General features: G+C 45.7%; 1 pseudogene across 1 annotated transcript; it reads left to right on the plus strand.

Annotated features, from left to right (window-relative positions):
- Positions 1 to 3447: 3447 nt before the first annotated feature.
- Positions 3448 to 6773, plus strand: LOC147737222 (uncharacterized; annotated as a pseudogene). The gene has a single exon (XR_015295588.1). The product of XR_015295588.1 is annotated as an uncharacterized LOC147737222 (transcript).
- Positions 6774 to 19440: the final 12667 nt, after the last annotated feature.

Here is a 19440-nt window from a genome sequence, read left to right on the forward strand (position 1 = left end):
TGTTAATTAGAATTATGTTATTTCATCCTGTAAAATTGATAGCAAAGGTAACTAAATTGGTTGATGGTTTTTTATATTCTGATTTTATGAAATCTTATAAAATTTTTAGGAAATTTTTAATGGTTACAAATTGTCTATTCTATTTGTGTAAATAATGAGTATTTTGTATTGTACCGTTGCCTTTTTATGATATTGATTTATCGAAATAAAGTATTCTGACAGACTGACTGAACTTGATTTGAAGAAATCTTCTACACGTCCAAGCAGGCAGCAGTGTCTATAAGTTTAAGAGAGAAAGAGAAATTATGTCACAGAGAGTGAGAGAGAGAAAGAGAGAGAAAACAACATTAAAACTCTGTCACAGAGTCTGGAGTTGAGATTTTTTTCTTGAATTGTCAGATGGAGATTTTCTAGCTCCTTGCATCACTTTACCCATGTTAAAAGTGACTCAAAAGTGGCATAATAAGATTGTGGATCTGTTTGTCATACTGTTGTAACCTATCTGTTGTCACTGCTTGGAGGTAATTATAGATTTTACAGAGAAGCTGCTGTACACTACGCTCTCTGGGCCATAATATCAAGCCTAGGCGACAAAATTATCGCCACTTGATCGGCAGGAAAGTGTCGCTAAAGTGGCGATAATGGGTTTGATAATATGCTCTATGGAATTCCAATCTAAGCTCATGTTAGATGTCCCTCACATCTAACATGAGCTTCGATTGGAATTGCATAGAGCATATTATCAAACCCATTACTGCCACTTTAGCGGTACTTTGCTGCTGATAAAGTGGCGATAATTTTGTCACCAAGGCCCTCTCTCGTTTCACAAATAAAGCTAACACTACAGGTTTACGAGTGCAGTATACCTGGTACATTTCAGTTGTTATAGTGCCGCGTTCAAGTGGTGTCTATATGGAAGTACCTACTGCGTTACTGACGCCCGTTATGCCGACTTATTTCTAATGCATTGCTATGAAGGCTTTGTAGATCTAGGCTGCTGTGCCTACCTTATATAACACCTTCGACGCTCATGACGAGCTCAGCTCGTCATGAGGTACACCTCTCGTACACTGATGCCGAGCTGAGCTCGTCATGATTAGTAGGAATTTCAGATTTCCAGCACAGGGGGGGAAAACCATAAGCGTCGATGGTGATAAACAGTGCGGCCACCGGAGTTCACCACTCAACTTGAACTCTGCTTCCATACATCAAAGTATATTCAATACGTTGGAGGCAATTCCATTGCTGTTGCTCGATAGGCCGTGGTTGCTTCTGAACAATGTCTTTTGAAGGATACAAAAGGATATTTTGATTAGTCATCGTAAACTGAGTTGCGTAACTACTATCAAAAGTGAATTTTAATGTGGATTCTTAATATTCCGTAGTGAGACTGTGCCAGCTTCAGCAAACAAAGGTAGATCAATAACTTTTTACAGACCTGGGACGGCCTCGAGACACAGAAAACAAATACTATCATGGACGCACAATTATTAATAATAGAGGCCTAAGCACGTGGCGTAGTACAGAAATACAACACAGAAATTTATGCACGCACAATTTTTAAAATTAGAGGTGTATAGGACCTTGTGACTTATAAAGAAATATTTCAATTATGTAAGCACAATTTAAAACCATTGAGGGGTAGGAAAGCCATATGAAGGAGAACAAAATAGCATTATGCATATACAATATAAAGTGGAGTCTGATGTTGTGAAGTCTTCTCTTACCTTTGCTTCTGTCGTCTTTTGACTTGTCTTCAAAGGCTGCGGTTTCGCTGAGTCTCGGGTGTTTTCGACAGTCTGTCTGTCACCGCAGCACAGGCAGGCAAAAGAGAACGTGCTCACGTCAGTGCCCGCATTATATGGGAACCACGGGGGCTGACCAAATCAAGCCCAGGGCCGTCATTGGTAGCGTTTTCGTGGTCTGCATGAATGACGGCCCTGGGGGACATCCCATTGGGTAATGTATTGGTTTCCAGGCTTAGTGATATCAAACATGCTAGGTGGTCGCATGTGAGTGTGTGCACTAACAATTAACAACAGAGAGAGATGGGGGCGGTGTTATAATGTGCGCAGAGGCAGGCCCAGAATTGGATCTGCAATGAGTGAACATTTCTAATCATTCTCCTTAGCGCGCCCTGAGCTCTGATTTGTCACTGAGAGGGTGATCGCACCATAGTTTGTACTGCTTATCATACTCAGTGTGTACCCGTGCATACGGTACGAATATGCTTTGACGTTACGCGATGCATTAAAGCTTCCGTGTGACGTCATGCAGACCGTAATATGCTCGGCGATGTCGGCATCGGCACTGTCAACATATTCAGGGTGTTTGCAGACCGCCTCCACAGCGGGATCCTTGATCCTGGCAGGGTGGCTGTCCCACCAACACACTCATAATACGGCGGTCAGACCGCTAGGATGGTGGCAGTTGGACCGCCACCGTGAGTGCGGCGATCATGAGTAAGCCCCTTAATGAGCTGCAAAGTAAAGGCGGGAGTTGGCATTTGAGCTGATCCAGTGTGAACATGAAAGAATTGTGGAAGAAGGTGTCTGGAGTTAACTTTGTCATCTATACTTCCTAAAGAATTACCTTTTTCATGTGTACTTCCTGAAGAGTTTCCTTGGTTGAATACTTCCTGAAGAGTTACCTTTGTTATACACTTCCTGAAGAGTTACCTTGGTTAAATACTTCCTGAAGAGTTACCTTTGTTGTACACTTCCTGAAGAGTTACCTTGGTTAAATACTTCCTGAAGAGTTACCTTTGTTGTACACTTCCTGAAGAGTTACCTTGGTTAAATACTTCCTGAAGAGTTACCTTTGTTATACACTTCCTGAAGAGTTACCTTGGTTAAATACTTCCTGAAGAGTTACCTTTGTTGTACACTTCCTGAAGAGTTACCTTGGTTAAATACTTCCTGAAGAGTTACCTTTGTTATACACTTCCTGAAGAGTTACCTTGGTTAAATACTTCCTGAAGAGTTACCTTTGTTATACACTTACTGAAGAGCTACCTTTGTTATACACATCCGGAAGAGTTACCTTGGTTAAATACTTCCTGAAGAGTTACCTTTATTATACACTTCCTGAAGAGCTACCTTTGGTAGATACTTTCTGAAACTGAATTAACGGCAGTGCTTTCTGCTTCCTGTCTTTTCCACAATCTGTTCTGTTTAAATGAAATCTTGTCTATATGTATCTACCCAAAACTCTACTCTTTAGTAAGTTACTCTGTGAATAATGGTAAATCACTGCCTTTTCAGAAGTAAATACAATGTGACATGTTCAACCACAGTTTTAATGAAATATCCATGTATGGTAAAATGTTCCTTACTAAATTTCAAATAAAGAAGAGATGTCTTCTACAGCTGTTTAAATATTGTGTATTCACATTCTATTACATTTGAATTTAGTAATATTGCATTTCTTTACATCCAACAGAAAATAAGCCTTAAATGCACGGATTGATTATGAATAATGAAGATAGCACATCAAACCTGCAAAAATTATCAAAAATAAGGAGCTCCAAAAACATCAGTGCAATCAGAGACAGAGGACAGATCCAGGAAGAAGCAGTCAAAGGCAATTCAGTGAGTGTCCGAGTCTGAGATCTGCACCTCGACACCCCAAGACGAAGAAGTGACCTCAACAAAATTAAGGCAACAAAACTGACAAACCACCTCCTGTATAAACAAGTGTCCAACACCAGCTTTGATCATGAGGCCGGTATGAGAGTTGGAAGAAGGTCTTGTGTCTATTTGGGATCCATAACTTGTAACAAACTCCCTATTCAGCAACATGACAATGTTTAAAGAAAGATTGAAAACTTGTTTTTTTGTCCATGTTTGAAACAAGCAGATTTACTTTCTTTTCTGACCTGTGCTTGGCCCCAGGACACTCTTTGGAGTAGCTGTACACATTACGAGTCGCTTCACCATCATGATATGGCTAGAGCAGTGCTTCGCTATCTAAACTGGCAACAGCCCACCATTCATTGCTCTAGGTGTATTGCAAACTCTTTCTAGCCAAAACCACAGGCACCAGGGAAAAGCACAACAAAGTGGAGCCTAACAACTGAAGGCTGAATGAAAGGGGAGTTCTGCTGTCTAAAGTACAGAATATTGTCCCAAGTTGCACTTACCGGAAGGAAGATTAAGCTTTACCCGCAAGCATGCGAAGCCATTATCCAATCTGAAGATGCAATCACCCACAAGGAAACCTTACTGATATTATGAATGTGGCAGGTATTTAGTGAGTCTTGTATTTTATTGTTAAATCGGAATCAAGCACCCAAAATATCACACACATACAGGGAATGTGAAAATAATGCAAGTGGTTTATTAACTATGCTGACCCTTCAGGAAACACGGACAGGAGAAAAATTGTGCAATTCCACTGAACATGTCAAGAACTTTAGCCAATTAGAAACCCTAAAAGAGCAACAGCAAATTCAAACAGGGGTAAAAACATACCATTGCAGTGAATGTGTGAAGAGCTTCAGTCGGTTATCACTCTTCCAAAGACATCAGCGAATACACACAGGGGAAAAACCATTCCATTGCACTGAATGTGTAAAGAGCTTCAGTCAAATTGCACACCTCCACACACATCAGAGAATACACACAGGGGAAAAACCATACCATTGCAATGAATGTGTGCAGAGCTTCACTCGGTTATCACTCCTCCAAACACATCAGCGAACACACACAGGGGAAAAACCATACCATTGCAATGAATGTGTAAAGAGCTTCAGTCAGTTAGCACACCTCCAAAGACATCAGCGAATACACACAGGGGAAAAACCATACCATTGCAGTGAATGTGTAAAGAGCTTCATTCAGTTAGCACACCTCCAAAGACATCAGCGAATACACACAGGAGAAAAACCATACCTTTGCAATGAATGTGTAAAGAGCTTCAGTCAGTTAACAGACCTCCGGAGACATCAGCGAACACACACAGGGGAAAAATCATACCATTGCAATGAATGTGTAAAGTGCTTCAGTCAGTTAACAGACCTCCGGAGACATCAGCGAATACACACAGGGGAAACACCATACCATTGCAGTGAATGTGTGAAGAGCTTCAGTCAGTTAACAGACCTCCGGAGACATCAGCGAATACACACAGGGGAAAAACTATACCATTGCAATGAATGTGAAAAGTGCTTCAGTCAGTTAACAGACATCCGGAGACATCAGCGAATACACACAGGGGAAACACCATACCATTGCAGTGAATGTGTGAAGAGCTTCAGTCAGTTAACAGACCTGCGGAGACATCAGCGAATACACACAGGGGAAAAACCATACCATTGCAGTGAATGTGTAAAGAGCTTCAGAAACATTGCAGACCTCCACACACATCAGAGAATACACACAGGGGAAAAACCATACCACTGCAGTGAATGTGTGCAGAGCTTCAGTCGGTTATCACACCTCCAAAGACATCAGCGAATACACACAGGGGAAAAACCATACCATTGCAATGAATGTGTAAAGAGCTTCAGTCAGTTAGCACACCTCCAACGACATCAGCGAATACACACAGGGGAAAAACCATACCTTTGCATTGAATGTGTAAAGTGCTTCAGACAGTTAACAGACCTCCGGAGACATCAGCTAACACACAGGGGAAAAACCATACCATTGCAGTGAATGTGTGAAGAAATTCAGTCGGTTACAAGAACTTCAAACACATCAACAAACAAGCACAGGGGAAAAACCATACCATTGCAATGAATGTGTAAAGAGCTTCAGTAAAATTGAACACCTCCGCACACATCAGAGAATACACACAGGGGAAAAACCATACCAGTGCAGTGAATGTGTAAAGTGCTTCAGACAGTTAACAGACCTCCGGAGACATCAGCTAACACACACAGGGGAAAAACCATACCATTGCAGTGAATGTGTGAAGAGGTTCAGTCGGTTACAAGAACTTCAAACACATCACCGAACACACACAGGGGAAAAACCATACCAATGCAATGAATACGTAAAGAGCTTCAGTAAAATTGCACACCTCCGCACACATCAGAGAATACACACAGGGGAAAAACCATGCCATTGCAGTGAATGTGTGAAGAGCTTCAGTCAAATGTCACAGCTCCGCACACATCAGAGAATACACACAGGGGAAAAACCATACCAGTGCAGTGAAAGTGTGAAGAGCTTTAGTCAGTTAACAGACCTCCGGAGACCTCAGCGAATACACACTGGGGAAAAACCATACAATTGCAGTGAATGTGTAAGTAGTTTTAGGTTACAATCAAACCTCCACAGTCATCTGAGAATACACACAGGGGAAAAAACCTACAATTGCAGTGAATTTGTAAAGAGCTTCAATCAGTTAACAGACCTCCGGAGACCTCAGCGAATACACACTGGGGAAAAAACACACAATTGCAGTGAATGTGGCAGTAGTTTTACTTACTCTTCAGCATTAAGAAATCGTCAGCGAGCTCACAAAGAGGAAAAAAATTGTTTAAATGCCATGAATGTTTGAAAAGCTGTAGTCCATAATCAATCCTAAACAGGCATCAGCGAACACACGCAGAAGAAAAGCCTTCAAGTGCAGTGAATGTGTGAAGAAATGTAGTCAATTATCTAGCCTATGAAGACATCAGCTTACACACACTCTGTAAATACCGTACAACTGTAGTGAGTGTAGAAGTACCTTTAGGAAATCTTTTGCATTAAGGATTCATCAGTTAATGCACACAGAGAAAAATCCTTTCAGGTGCAGTGAATGTGTGAATATCTTCTGTCAGTTATTAAACCTACGAATACATCAACTAACATACACAGAGTAAAAAAGAGCATTGCAATGAATGTCAGAAATGGTTTTGTCAATTGCAAACACACCTGGGGTAAACCTTACAATTGCACTAAAAGTGTGACGAGCTTTTGTCAATTTCTGACCCTACATAGCCTCAACGAACACACACCTTCATTTAACTCACTTAGAAATAATCCTAGAGATGCAGTAAATTCAGAAAGAACTTAAGAACATTAACAATATTATTGACTCATCTGAGAACATAGACAGGAGCAGAACAGTGCAGTTATTGTGAGATGAAGGAATTACAGGAACAAATATATAATTATGTGGGATATTCAAATACCAGATGAATGAAGACTCGACTAAAAGAAAAGAAGAAAACCAAAGATTTGTAGAATAATAAAAGTGTCTGTTCCCAGTGATTTTTCACTTCAGTACACATAGAAAAAACAACGTGATATAACAGGAAATCCACTGGGAGACTAGCACAATGTGGAATAAAAGAAATTAAACACTGGTGGTTTTTATTTAGTGATGAAGAGTTACAAAGAAAAACATCCAAGTGTTCCTGTTCATGCTACCTGTAAAAGTGTAGGGATGAATACGATTCTGCCTGCACACATTGCTATATTAGTATAAGTGGGTTCGTTGCTCAAACGCCATTTTGCTGCTTTTGCACATGACACTACATGTCTCTGTTTTTACAAAGACAAACTGCTTGCTTTTCCTTCACATGAGAATGATCTGTTTTTCACATCTCCAGACTCACACTGCAACCTCAAGTCTGCACAAAGTGTTCAAGGTTAAAATAACAATGTATGCTGTTGATGCAGGTTGATCGGCCCAGGCTCTAGACACAACACAAACACAGCTGCTCATTTCTGAAACTCAGGTGCTTTTAATATTGCACTGCATACATGAGACTAGCACTTGGATAAAACCTTTCCATCGACAAAGAGCTGTGCTGATCTGGGATGTGATTCACTTCACCTGACTTTGGAGGTATGCGGTCCCTGTTTTAACCTAGAAATCCTCCATTATTATTATTATAATACCTAGCAAGGGGAGGGTGGTACACAAGGTGCTATAGACCTAGTTCCACTATCATTATAATATGATTTCTCCCTTTGTATTTTATGGAATTGTAACAATGCCGATTGTATTGATTTTTTGCATATTTTTACTTATGTTAGCAAATATACTGCATCTTAGAGCACGTAGTTGAAATAAACATTTTAAACTATACCTTGTCTCTGATTACTCACATTGCGGACATTTATGAGAATAAAAATGAAAGAGCGTTCTTGATTCCCACTATTCCTGGGAGGTCCCAAAGTCACTTGTTCTGGGTTGTCTAATCATTGGTAGCTTTGCTGTAGTACAGAGAACGAATGAGACACTGATGCTAGTTGGATTGGGATTCTGGGCACTGAGGTGAGTTTTGGTACACCATAATACACTGAGGTCCTGGTTTCCTGCGCATAGTTCTGTGCATGAGCAGAATCCCCGCAACATGGCGCCCAACGTCTTGATTAGTGCTTGTATCTGTCCACAATACCCTCACCACTGTTTCCGGTTAACAGGCGTGACGGATTAACCTACCTATACGAATGTGTTATAGGTTAATTCAAGCTTGAGATTTATAAAAAGGTTCACGTTTTGAATAACTACCCTTTTTGTGCTGCAATTTATATAAATTGCTTTTCTTCTCTATATCCTTATGTGTGATATTGATATAGCTCAGCATAGTCGGGCAGCGCTCCGGCGGCATCTGACGCAGTTTGGAGTACCAGACGATGGTATTTCTGTTATCTTTGTGGTGAGTGCTGATTCAGCCTTCCCCTTTGAGCTTTTCTTCTCTTGGGTTACGTTTCCTGCAATAAATGCGGATGAGGATATATTCCAAACATACACTTACACTGCGATTCCTATGAACTATACTCCATATAGGACACAAGAGATTTGGTTTAATGGTACCCTCCCCCACACCGTAACTCCGGTTCGGTTAGGTCCCTTGTCAATTCCTGGGGCCACTTTGCCAGTCTTAGCCGGGTTCACACCATATCCACGTTATCTCAATGCCCCGATTGACGACTTGTGTCAACTTTATACCTCTTTTGTTGGGGTACATAGGGCTTTAGTTCATTATGTTCCTTGCAGCTCAACAAGTTGGACCGGCAGGGATGCCGATTAGTCCCGTCATGGTTAATTTGGTTAATTCGAAAATTTGACCAACTGGAAGCAGTGTTTGCTAATACCACTCCTGTGGAAAACACATGATTCTCACAATTAGTTTGCAGAAAGACTTATTGCCAGAGGTAACAGATTGTGAGAATTGGGGTAAAGTATTTGCAGCAGTATATGCAAAGTGTTTCGGCACGCCGTCTATGACTGTCTTGCCCTCTGTGATCAAGCGTGTTCAGGATGAGCACAGTCCGGAGGCGGCTGTCGAGTTGGGTATGAGGCTCTTTGGAGTGTTTGACGTAGTTGTTGATCTTATCTTTTGTAATGTAAAGGGAGATGCGGTTAACTTTCAGGTGTCGAATGCTTTGCGCCTTTTCACAGACGTCGACAAACTCCGAGCGTTACCGAGAATTATTGCAGAGGCTTATAAGACCATTGGCCGCAATAGTTTTGGTGTTAAGCCTTTTGCTAAAAAGGCAACTCAACCGCAGACTCAGATGGCAAAGTCTACTAAAGACGACTGTCCAAATTTTCCAAAACAGAATTGGACGAATAAAAAACAGAGGAATCAGCAATAGAAACAGGGGTCGCATCCGGCGTCGCCGATACTAGTGTCTACTGAGCGCACATATGATTTGTGCGACCACGCAAGAATTTGGTCTCCTGATAGATTTCAGGTACCTGAGCAACGTTCTCATCGTTCTTCAGAGGAAACATCGGGCACGCAAGCCGGTGGCGGAGAACACGGCAGGGGTCGGGGTGCCCCAGAAGGACGTGAGCAGCCCCGCCCCTCTGATGGTAAAGGCAAGCAGGACGACTTGCCTCGTTAATGCCTTCATTTTCAGAAAAAGAAAGTTGCTGCGTTAACCGTAAGGTATGCCACGGCTAGTGAGAACACAGATTCGGAACCTGACATGGATATTAACGCTGCTCGACAGCGCAGCGGAGGTTACAATAGTGCGACAAGCACTGCGGCCATATCTGAAGGCGACAGCAACTGATACTTTTATCAATCAATCAATCAATCAATCAGAGTACTTGTAAAGCGCGCTACTTACCCGTGAGGGTGTTGTGGGTTCTTATACCATCGCAAGTTAATCCCTTTAATTATGCATGTTCTCATATTGTGTGACAAGTACTGTTTATTGTGTGGCAAGTACTGCTTGTGATTCATTTGTAGCTAGCAATGTTTGTTGGGACATTTTCTTGCAGCTAGCAATGATTGTTACTGTTCAAGTTTTATGCACATGTAGAACTTAATACAAGAGCCTTTTCACTCTCACGTTTTGAACGGTTTCCTGAATACACGTGAGCAGGTGAAGGAACGCCCAAGCAAAGACTATAAATACCCTGCCCTCGCTCACAGTGACGCTTCGCTTCGTGCAACAGCATCACCGCGAGTGTTCCTGTTTGGCATCTGAGACCCGTCTGATTCAGTCTCTTTCTTTTGGTTCCGCTTCCCTCCCGTCTGGAATTCCTCCTGCTAGCTTCTGTTCCCGATTCCCTTAAAAAACCTCAGTTCCTGTTTTCCCTTTAAAAACTTACCTTCCCCTTTTGTGATTCCTTCGTCGTCCTCCGATCTCCGAAAGGCACCGGCGGTTTCAGTTCCCTCGATCTTCAGTTCCGGTTGAGCCTTCTCTCGTCGATCCGATTTCCTGTGTAAACAATTAAGAGATCTGGTTACCAAGCAACTCAGGATCAAAAAACAAGCATTGGTAAAGACAAACTTCTTATTTGTAAAAGACTCGAGAGCAGGAAAATCATTTTCTTGATTGTAAAACGGATTTTCGGAACTTCGCATATATTTAAAGCAAGTTTATTTTCCATTGTCATTTCTTCTGAACATAGTTGATGGACAAATCAATATAGAAAATCAATATTGACATTTCAGCAGAGACAATAACTGTATAAAAAAAACCCTAAACAGTGTTTTAAAGATTCTTTAAGTGATGTGTATTCAATGTATAATTTGACATAGGAGAATTCGTATGCAGGACAGAATTCGTATACAGGACCGAGGTCAAACTTCCTAAAAGGAGGATATTGTTGTTGTTTCTTTGTTTGTCTTTTATTCTCAGAATCCCTTATAAGGACAGCAGCACACACTTGTCAGGTCGGCCACTATTGGTGTGAAATTGAATACTAAATCAAACACTAACCATTAAACAATGATTGCTGATATCTTGGTGCATTGTTTTGATTATTCATTTTATTTGCGTATTGTTCTTTAAGGCATTAACCCAGAAATATTGAAACCTGACAATCATAGGACTGTTAGAAAGGGCTTCACAGATATGGGTGTGTAATAGTAATTTTAGCATTATTTCAAAAGAAAAGCAAAGTGTTATTTTGAGACTTGAAGGATCGTTGTTATTTTGTGAAGGTACAAATGAATATGAAGTCCTGAACACTTCAAAGAGAAACCGAGCTGCCATCTCAGGAAGAGATCCAGTGTTGTTTGTCTTGTTTCTCTATCCACTTCCCCTTTCCCTTGTGGATTACGCAGTTGTGCAAGTGCTTAACTCCTTGCTGACTGATTAGTTCATAGAGGGGTTGGGAGCGTGCATCTCCAAGAAGGAAACAACAGGAACCTCGTGTGTGAACGCTTGACAGAGGGTCTCAAGGCGCTATGGGGAGAGGAGGTGCTGCTACTGCTCGAAGAGCCAGTTCTTGAGGAGTCTTCTGAAGGCAAGTAGGTCTTGGGTCTGCCCTATGTGGATAGGGAGGGTGTTCCAGGTCTTGGCGGTGAGGTAGGAGAAGGATCTGCCGCCGGAGGTCCTTCGTTGGATGCGTGGGAAAGCGGCGAGGGCGAGGCTGGTGGAGCGGAGCTGGCGGGTTAGGGTGTAGAAGCTGAGTCTGCTGTTCAGGTAGGCTGGTCTGGTGTTGTGGAGTGCTTTGTGGGCGTGGGTAAGGAGCTTGAAGGTGATCCTCTTGTCTACGGGGAGCCAGTGTATGTCTCTCAGGTGGGGGTGATGTGGCTGCGGGGGAGACGTTGACGATTAGTCAGGCGGAGGCGTTTTGGATGCTTTGTAGTCGCCGTAGGTGTTTGGCTGGGATTCCTGCGTAGAGTGCGTTGCCGTAGTCCAGTCTTGTGCTGATGAGGGTCTGTGTCACCGTTCTTCTTGTTTCGGTCGGGATCCACTTGTAGATCCTGCGGAGCATGCAGAGGGTGTTGTAGCAGGAGGAGGAGACAGCGTTGACCTGCTTTGACAAGGAGAGGTTGGAGTTGAGGATGAATCCTAGGTTGCGTGCATGGTCAGTGGGTGTTGGTGCTGTTCCCAGTGTGGTCGACCACCAGGAGTCATCCCAGGCTAAGGGGGTGGGTCCGAGGATGAGAACCTCCATCTTGTCCGAGTTCAGCTTCAGACGGCTGCTCCTCATCCAGTCGACGATGGCCTTCATTCCCTCGTGGAGGTTGGTTTTGGCGGGGTGTGTGTCCTTGGTGAGAAAGAGGATGACCCGGGTGTCGTCGTGGCGTAGGAGATGATGTTGAGGTTGTGATGGCGGGCTACTTGTGCGAGGGGGGTCATGTAGACATTGAAGAGCATTGGGCTGAGAGATGAGCCCTGGGGGATGGTAAAGATGATGTCGGTAGCTTCAGATCGGAAGGGTGGGAGGCGGACGCTCTGGGTTCTGCCAGAGAGGAAGGACGTGGTCCAGTCAAGGACCTTCTCTTGGATTCCGGCTTCTAGGAGGCGTGTCTTTAGAAACCGATGGCAGATCGTGTTGAAGGCGGCTGACAGGTCCAGGAGGATGAGGGATGATGTTTCGCCATTGTCTAGTTTGCGCCTGATATCGTCTGTGGCGGCGATGAGGGCTGTCTCGGTGCTGTGGTTTCATCTGAATCCGAACTGGGATGGGTCCAAGATGTTGTTGTCTTCCAGGTGGCGGGCCAATTGCATGTTGACGATTTTCTCAATGACCTTTGCCAGGAACGGGAGCTGGGAGATGGGCTGGAAGTTATTGAGGTCCTTGGGGTCCGCCTTGGGCTTAATTAATTAATTAATTGTGTGCTTATATAGCGCTGGAATCACTCCTGAAGGGGTACCTCCGCGCTTCGACCGCTGCGAAACCCTTCCTGGCTTCCCTGAGAGATGGTCCCTTAATGGGTATCTCCAGGGTGAGACCAGGCATCCCCGGCGGTCTGGTGGGGCCGTTAGTGAAGATGAGGCAAGCTAGTGCCCAGAGTTGCCGCGTGTGATCGCTGATCAGAGTGGGCACCGAGGCGAGAGAATTATCGAGTCCGCTGACCCTGGTCCAGAAACCTGCCGCGTCGGGAATCGAACCCTGGTCCCGGGCCGTCCTCTGCTCTCGGGTCTGCCGCCTCTAACCAGTGAGCCACACTACTTCTTAAGGAGGGCGTTGATTTCGGCGTGCTTCCAGCTTTCCGGGAATATCACTGTTTTGAAGGAGATGTTGATGACCTTCAGTAGTTGGAGTGTGACAGCTGCGCCTGCTTTGTTGAATAGGTGGTGTGGGCACGGGTCTGACGGAGTTCCTGAGTGGATGGAGTTCATGGCCTTGCTTGTCTCGATGTCGTTGACGTTGGACCAGGAAGTCAGGCGGTTGGCGCTAGTAGTGTTCACAGGGGAGGTGGAGTCTAGGGTAGTCGGGGTGGTTGTGGTGTTGAAGCTTTCGTGGATGTAAGCATTCTTAGGGTGGAAGAAGATGGCTAATGAATCGCACAGTTCTTGTGAGGGCGGGATGTTGTTGGCGTTGGCGCTGGGGTTGGAGTGTTCCTTTACGATGCTGAAGAGCTCCTTGCTGTCTTGTGCGTTGTTATCCAAGCGGTCTTTGAAGGAGGATCTCTTGGCTAATCTGATGAGGTGGTGATGTCTGCCGGTGGTGTTTTTGTGGGCTGCGTGGTTGTCTGTTGTGCGTTCATGGAGCCATATCTTCTCCAGTTTCCGGCATGCGCGTTTGGAGGTATCGAGCTTGTCGGTGAACCAGGTGGCTCTCTTGCTGGTGTGGCTGTTGGAGCGTTTCTTGAGCGGGGTGAGGGTGTTGGCGCAGTCGTCGATCCACCGTCTGAGGTCGCAGGCTGTGGCGTCTGGGTTGGTGGGGTTGGCCGGTGGGGTCTGGGTGAGGGTGGTGATCAGCTGGATTTTGGCGACTTTGCTCCTGCAGCGGCGAGGCAGCTGTTGGGTGCGGTGGTGCGTGGTTGGTTTCTTGAATGTGAAATGGATGCAGCGGTGGTCGGTCCAGTGGAGTTCGTGGTGTGGTCGAAGTCGACGTGGGTGCCTGTGGAGAAGACGGGGTCCAGCGTGTGGCAAGCTGCGTGGGTGAGTGCAGTGACAAGTTGTCTGAGGCCAAGATTGGCAAGGTTGTTGATCAGGGTGGCGGAGTTGGCGTCGTTGTCACAGTGGAAACTACTGACACTAGGGTGGCTCTCCCTGACAGACTATATGATATAGACACTTACTATATTGCCGCCACCGCCGAGAGTCACACGGGCACAGAGAAGGCTCCAGGATTTACCGCCGCCACCGCCAAGAGTCCAAGGGCACCGGACTCCGCGCCGCCGCTCCGGGAGACTACAAATCCCGGCAGGGCTCGCGGCGGCGCGTGCAGAGTGACGCGGGTCGCGCCCTGAGAGCGCCAAACTGAGGAATAAAGGAAGGAGAACCCCGGCAGAGCAGGGGGAGACACTTACTATATTGCCGCTACCGCCGAGAGTCACACGGGCACAGAGAAGGCTCCAGGATTTACCGCCGCCACCGCCAAGAGTCCAAGGGCACCGGACTCCGCGCCGCCGCTCCGGGAGACTACAAATCCCGGCAGGCCTCGCGGCGGCGCGTGCAGAGTGACGCGGGTCGCGCCCTGAGAGCGCCAAACTGAGGAATAAAGGAAGGAGAACCCCCGCGTCGCGGGACGCGAGCGGGACGCCCAGGGCGAAGCCCGGGCAAAGGGCGGGCCCTCTACGGCCTTCATCGGCAGGAGGAGGCAGGGGCAGGGCCTTAAACGCTGCAGGAGTCTCCTCTGAGATTAACCTTCAAGTAAGTCTTGCTCGTACAAGCCCCTATTTACATTCTCATTTGTGTGTCACCTAAATATTATTAACAGTCTAAGCTATGTCTAAAAAACTTGTTGGAGTTCAGCAAAACAAGATCAATAATTACCTTGTTCAGACCGTTCAGAAGATCAATATGCAAAGGAGGGAGTCACTGGGGCTGAGTCTATCTCCTGATTTACTTTGCCCGTCCCCATCTACATCTGTTTCTACTTTGTCTGATGAAATTATTATGCAGGATGCTCACAGTGCAGCCTCTATTGTTGATATTATATCCCAAGTCATACCTGGAACTCCGGAGGATGCAACCCCGGCTTCTGAGGGCTTGCCCGTTGAGGGCAATACAGATAACGACATTGATAACGACCTTGAGCAAGATACACAGTCACAGGTCTCCGTCCTAGACCAATCTCCCATAGGACATTCTGGCAGACCTAAACGACAATGCACAAAGAATCCTCCAAAGCGGGGTGGGTTACGCTCAGGGACAAAACGGAAGAGGGCAACCACCCCAAAACGTAAACAAGTGATTCATGTTGAGGATCATCCTATCTGCTCCTCCGAGGAAGCTCTATTTGATAAAATTGCTGATCTTATTGAGATTAAAATCAACACTATTGTCAAACCTCTCATATCCAAGATTGACAAACTGCAAGCAGAGGTCAAGAAGCTGGGTGCCCTCCAAAACACAGTTGCAAGTGGCATTGAAAAAATAACCACGATAGTTACTCATCCGGGTAATAATTCTAGAGGAGCTGAAGCAGGAAGCGATATGGGTGTTGGAGATGGAATAGAACTGCTTGGGGAGAACCCACTGCCACCAACCTTAACTGTTATAAATGAGGGTCCCATACCAGCATGTTCTTCAACAGACCCAATTCCCTTGGTTAACATTCCCCCTGCACAAACACAAGCACAAGCTCAAACTTTTTCTACGGACCCCTAGCAATTCATTGTTGAGGCCACACCCGTGGTCTTGGTCCTCGCAAATGTCCCCCCGTTGGAAGGGGGCATAGCGGAAAGTTCTAATTCACTCTGCAGCAAAGCCCTACATTGGTTAACTAGTAATATGCGGCTAGCACCAGGGGGCAAGCATCATCTTGTTAATGTTAATGTTAACTGGTATTTATTGAGCGCTCGTACGCCCGGAGGCTTCATGGCGCTGTAGGAAGGAACAGGGCGCGTCAGTCATTTGATAAAAGGAGGCAGCTCAATGGTGTGCCTGAGAAAAGAGCCAGGTCTTCAGAAGATGTCTAAAACTGAGGAGATTGTCGCTTAGTTTTAGATGAGGGAGGAGGGAGTTCCAGAAGGCAGCTGCGAGATGGTCAAAGCAGCTGCCTCCGAGACGTTTCCTCTTGTACGGCGGCACAATCAACAGAGATTTATGGGTGGACCGGAGATGTCGGGAGGGGCTGTATTTATGGAATAGGTCCCTGATGAATTGGGGGCCAGTATCGTGTAGGGATTTGTATAAAATGCAGCCCGCTTCGAAGGCCACACGTTGTTCCACCGGCAACCAGTGTAATTGTTTCAGGCCAGATCTGACTGATTGCCTTCTAGGGATATTCAGAACAAGTCTGGCTGCTTGATTCTGAACCAGCTGGAGGCGTTTAAGCTCTCCTTTTGGGAGCCCAAGATAGAGACTATTGGAAAAATCCAGTCTGGATAAAACCAAAGAGATGACGATCTGAGTGAGAGCGGAAAAAGAGAAAAAGCGTGCAATTTCTTAAAAAAAATTTCAGCTGAAAAAAGCTGGAGGAAACGACTGCTCCCACCCGTTTCTTCAAGGAAAGGTCTTCACTGATGTGGATGCCCAAACTTTTAACCGAAGATGACTTAGACGGAGGGGCACCCATACAGGAAGGCCAGAAGCTGGGATTCCAACTATGTATACTCTGTCCAGGCAAGACCAATTCGGTCTTGCCTGGGTTAAGTTTTAAATGATTGCAGCTCATCCAACTCAGAATGTGGGACATGGTGTTTTGAAATTCTACCACTGAGTCCTTGGTGTTAAGGGGAAGGATGAGCTGCAAATCATCGGCATAGTTGAAGATGGTTACCTTGGCGTTTCTGAGGGAAAACAGAAGAGGACGCAGGTATAAATTAAAAAGTAGGGGGGACAACGAAGAACCTTGAGGCACTCCACAGTTGGTGGATATGGTGGGGGCCGTAAAGGGGCCCAATCTAACCGATTGGGTTCGGCCAGAAATGAACGAGCGGATCCAACTCAGAGCCGGGCCCCTGAGGCCAGCCTGCTCGACACGGTCGACCAAGATGGTGTAGTCGACCGTGTCGAACGCAGCGGAAAGGTCTAACAACACCAAAGCCTGGTGGATCCCCTCGTCCGCATTCCGCCTCAAAGAGTTCTGCACCGAAAGAATAACTGCTTCGGTTGAATGACAAGGGCGGAAGCCGGCCTGGTTAGGTGCAAGGTACTCAGATTTCTCCAAGAAAGTAGAGATACTGTCACAGACATGGGATTCCAAAAGTTTGGCGCAGTAAGGCAACAGAGAAATGGGCCTATAGTTGAGTGGGTCTGACGAGTTGGCTCCTATCTTTTTTAAAAGGGGAATGAGTAGGGCTTTTTTAAAGTTGCTTGGGACTTTCCCTTGGGTGAGTGATCCATTCAACAAGGGAAGTAAACCCTCAGGAATGAGGGTGCCTACTTCTTTCAGGATAAAAGGAGGGCAGATGTCGTCAGGGGAACCAGATTTAACTTTGGTAAGAAGCTTGGATAAGGTAACATTATCAATATGCGGGTATGACACCAGAGTGGCAGGATTGTGAGAAATATCGGAGAACAAAAGGGAGGGCTGAGTGGTGGGGATGCTCTGTTTGATGGTGCAGATTTTGTTAAAAAAGAAGGAATTTAGTGAGTTGCAAAGTTCCTGAGTAGGAGTTATCGGAAGGGAGGTTCTGTCACTGGTACTGAGGTTTTCCACTATGTTGAACAGTTCTCTGGATTTATTATTAGCTTTGAGTATTTTTTCAGAGAAATATTCAGTTTTGTGTTTCAGGATAAGCTTGTGGTAGTCCCTGCGAGCTTTACGGTAGTTATCCTTGTCTTGCTCTAAATAGGCAGTACGCCATTTTCGCTCCAGTTGACGGACCTCAAGCTTAAAGTTTTTCAAAACAGGTGTAAACCACTTGTGTGCGTCGTTGGGGCGGGAGCGAGGGAAGTTGGTGCAGGGAGCATAAACATCGGCTGCCTGAAGTAGCCAACCTGAAAAAGCCTCTTCCATTTCATCAATGCCCTGGTCGAGTGAGGGAGGGGAGGAAGATAAGGATTCAATAAAGGTGGGAATGTTGACATTCTTCCACAGTCTAGTTTTACCTCCTGGCTGAGGTTGGGGCCTTCTGCTGCTAACAATGGTGATGGTGAAGTTGATCAGGTAATGATCCGACCAAATGCAGGGCATGATGGAATTAATAGCAAGAAGAATGTTTTGGGACCAGATTTGGTCTAAGCTATGCCCTTTGTCATGGGTAGGAAGATGGATATGTTGAATGAAATTCATATCCAATAGCATTTCTTTAAGACTGGCTGCCTGAGGATCAGACTCAATAGAGTCCAACCATAGGTTGAAGTCTCCTAATAGTACAATTTTGTCATGGGAGATAGTCAGGGATGCAAGCTGTTCTGCAAAGGATGTGGTAAATGTGGGCGAAGTTTGAGGGGGGCGGTATAGAAGGATCAAAAGTAGTGATCCTAAGTCAGTGTCCAGTTTAAAAAGCAGGTTATCGCATCCTGTTAAATCTAAAGATGGTAGAGAGGAGACTTGATGGGAGCTGCGAATGATCGCAGCGACACCTCCGCCTCTTTTGCCGGCGGGTCTGTCGGCGTGCAGGATGTAATAATTCGAAGGGACAGCGGCTAGGATGTCAGGCAAGGATCCTTCATTGAGCCAGGTTTCAGAAAGAAATAAGAAGTCTGGCTGGTCGGCCTGAAGCAGAAGGAAAATGTCAAGATGGTGTTTGACCAAAGACCTGGTGTTTAAGTATAGGCATTTAAGAGTTGTCGCGGAATTATGAGTGGTAGCAGAAGGCAGGGAGGAGCTATATTTGGGAGTTTTGGCATGGATGTATTCGGGCTTCAGAATGCCATATGTGGCAGCACGTTTTAAGGTATGGGCGGGCGGGGCAGGTACAGCGCTGTCTGGGGGTCTAAGTGACAGCAAAGTAGAAGAGGAGTATTTAATGTTTGGTCCAGGGGTTGTGGCCCCAGGCCCCGGACTGCCGCGGACGGGCGCAGACGGGCTTGACTTATGCGCGACTTCGGCGCGCATTCGTCGCGCCCGCTGCGCTCGTCCGCTGCGCTCCTGTATGCACATTGTTTATAAGGCCTGCCTCCCGGGAGAACTAGACCGCTAAATCCGGTCCAGCTCCACCCAAGATGGCGGCTCGCCTCACCCTCCACACAAACGGCACCAGCCGCGATGGACTAGGGCGGGTAGCAGAAGAAA

Source organism: Lissotriton vulgaris, chromosome 1_1, assembly GCF_964263255.1.
Source record: "Lissotriton vulgaris chromosome 1_1, aLisVul1.2, whole genome shotgun sequence".
Taxonomy (NCBI): Eukaryota; Metazoa; Chordata; class Amphibia; order Caudata; family Salamandridae; genus Lissotriton; species Lissotriton vulgaris.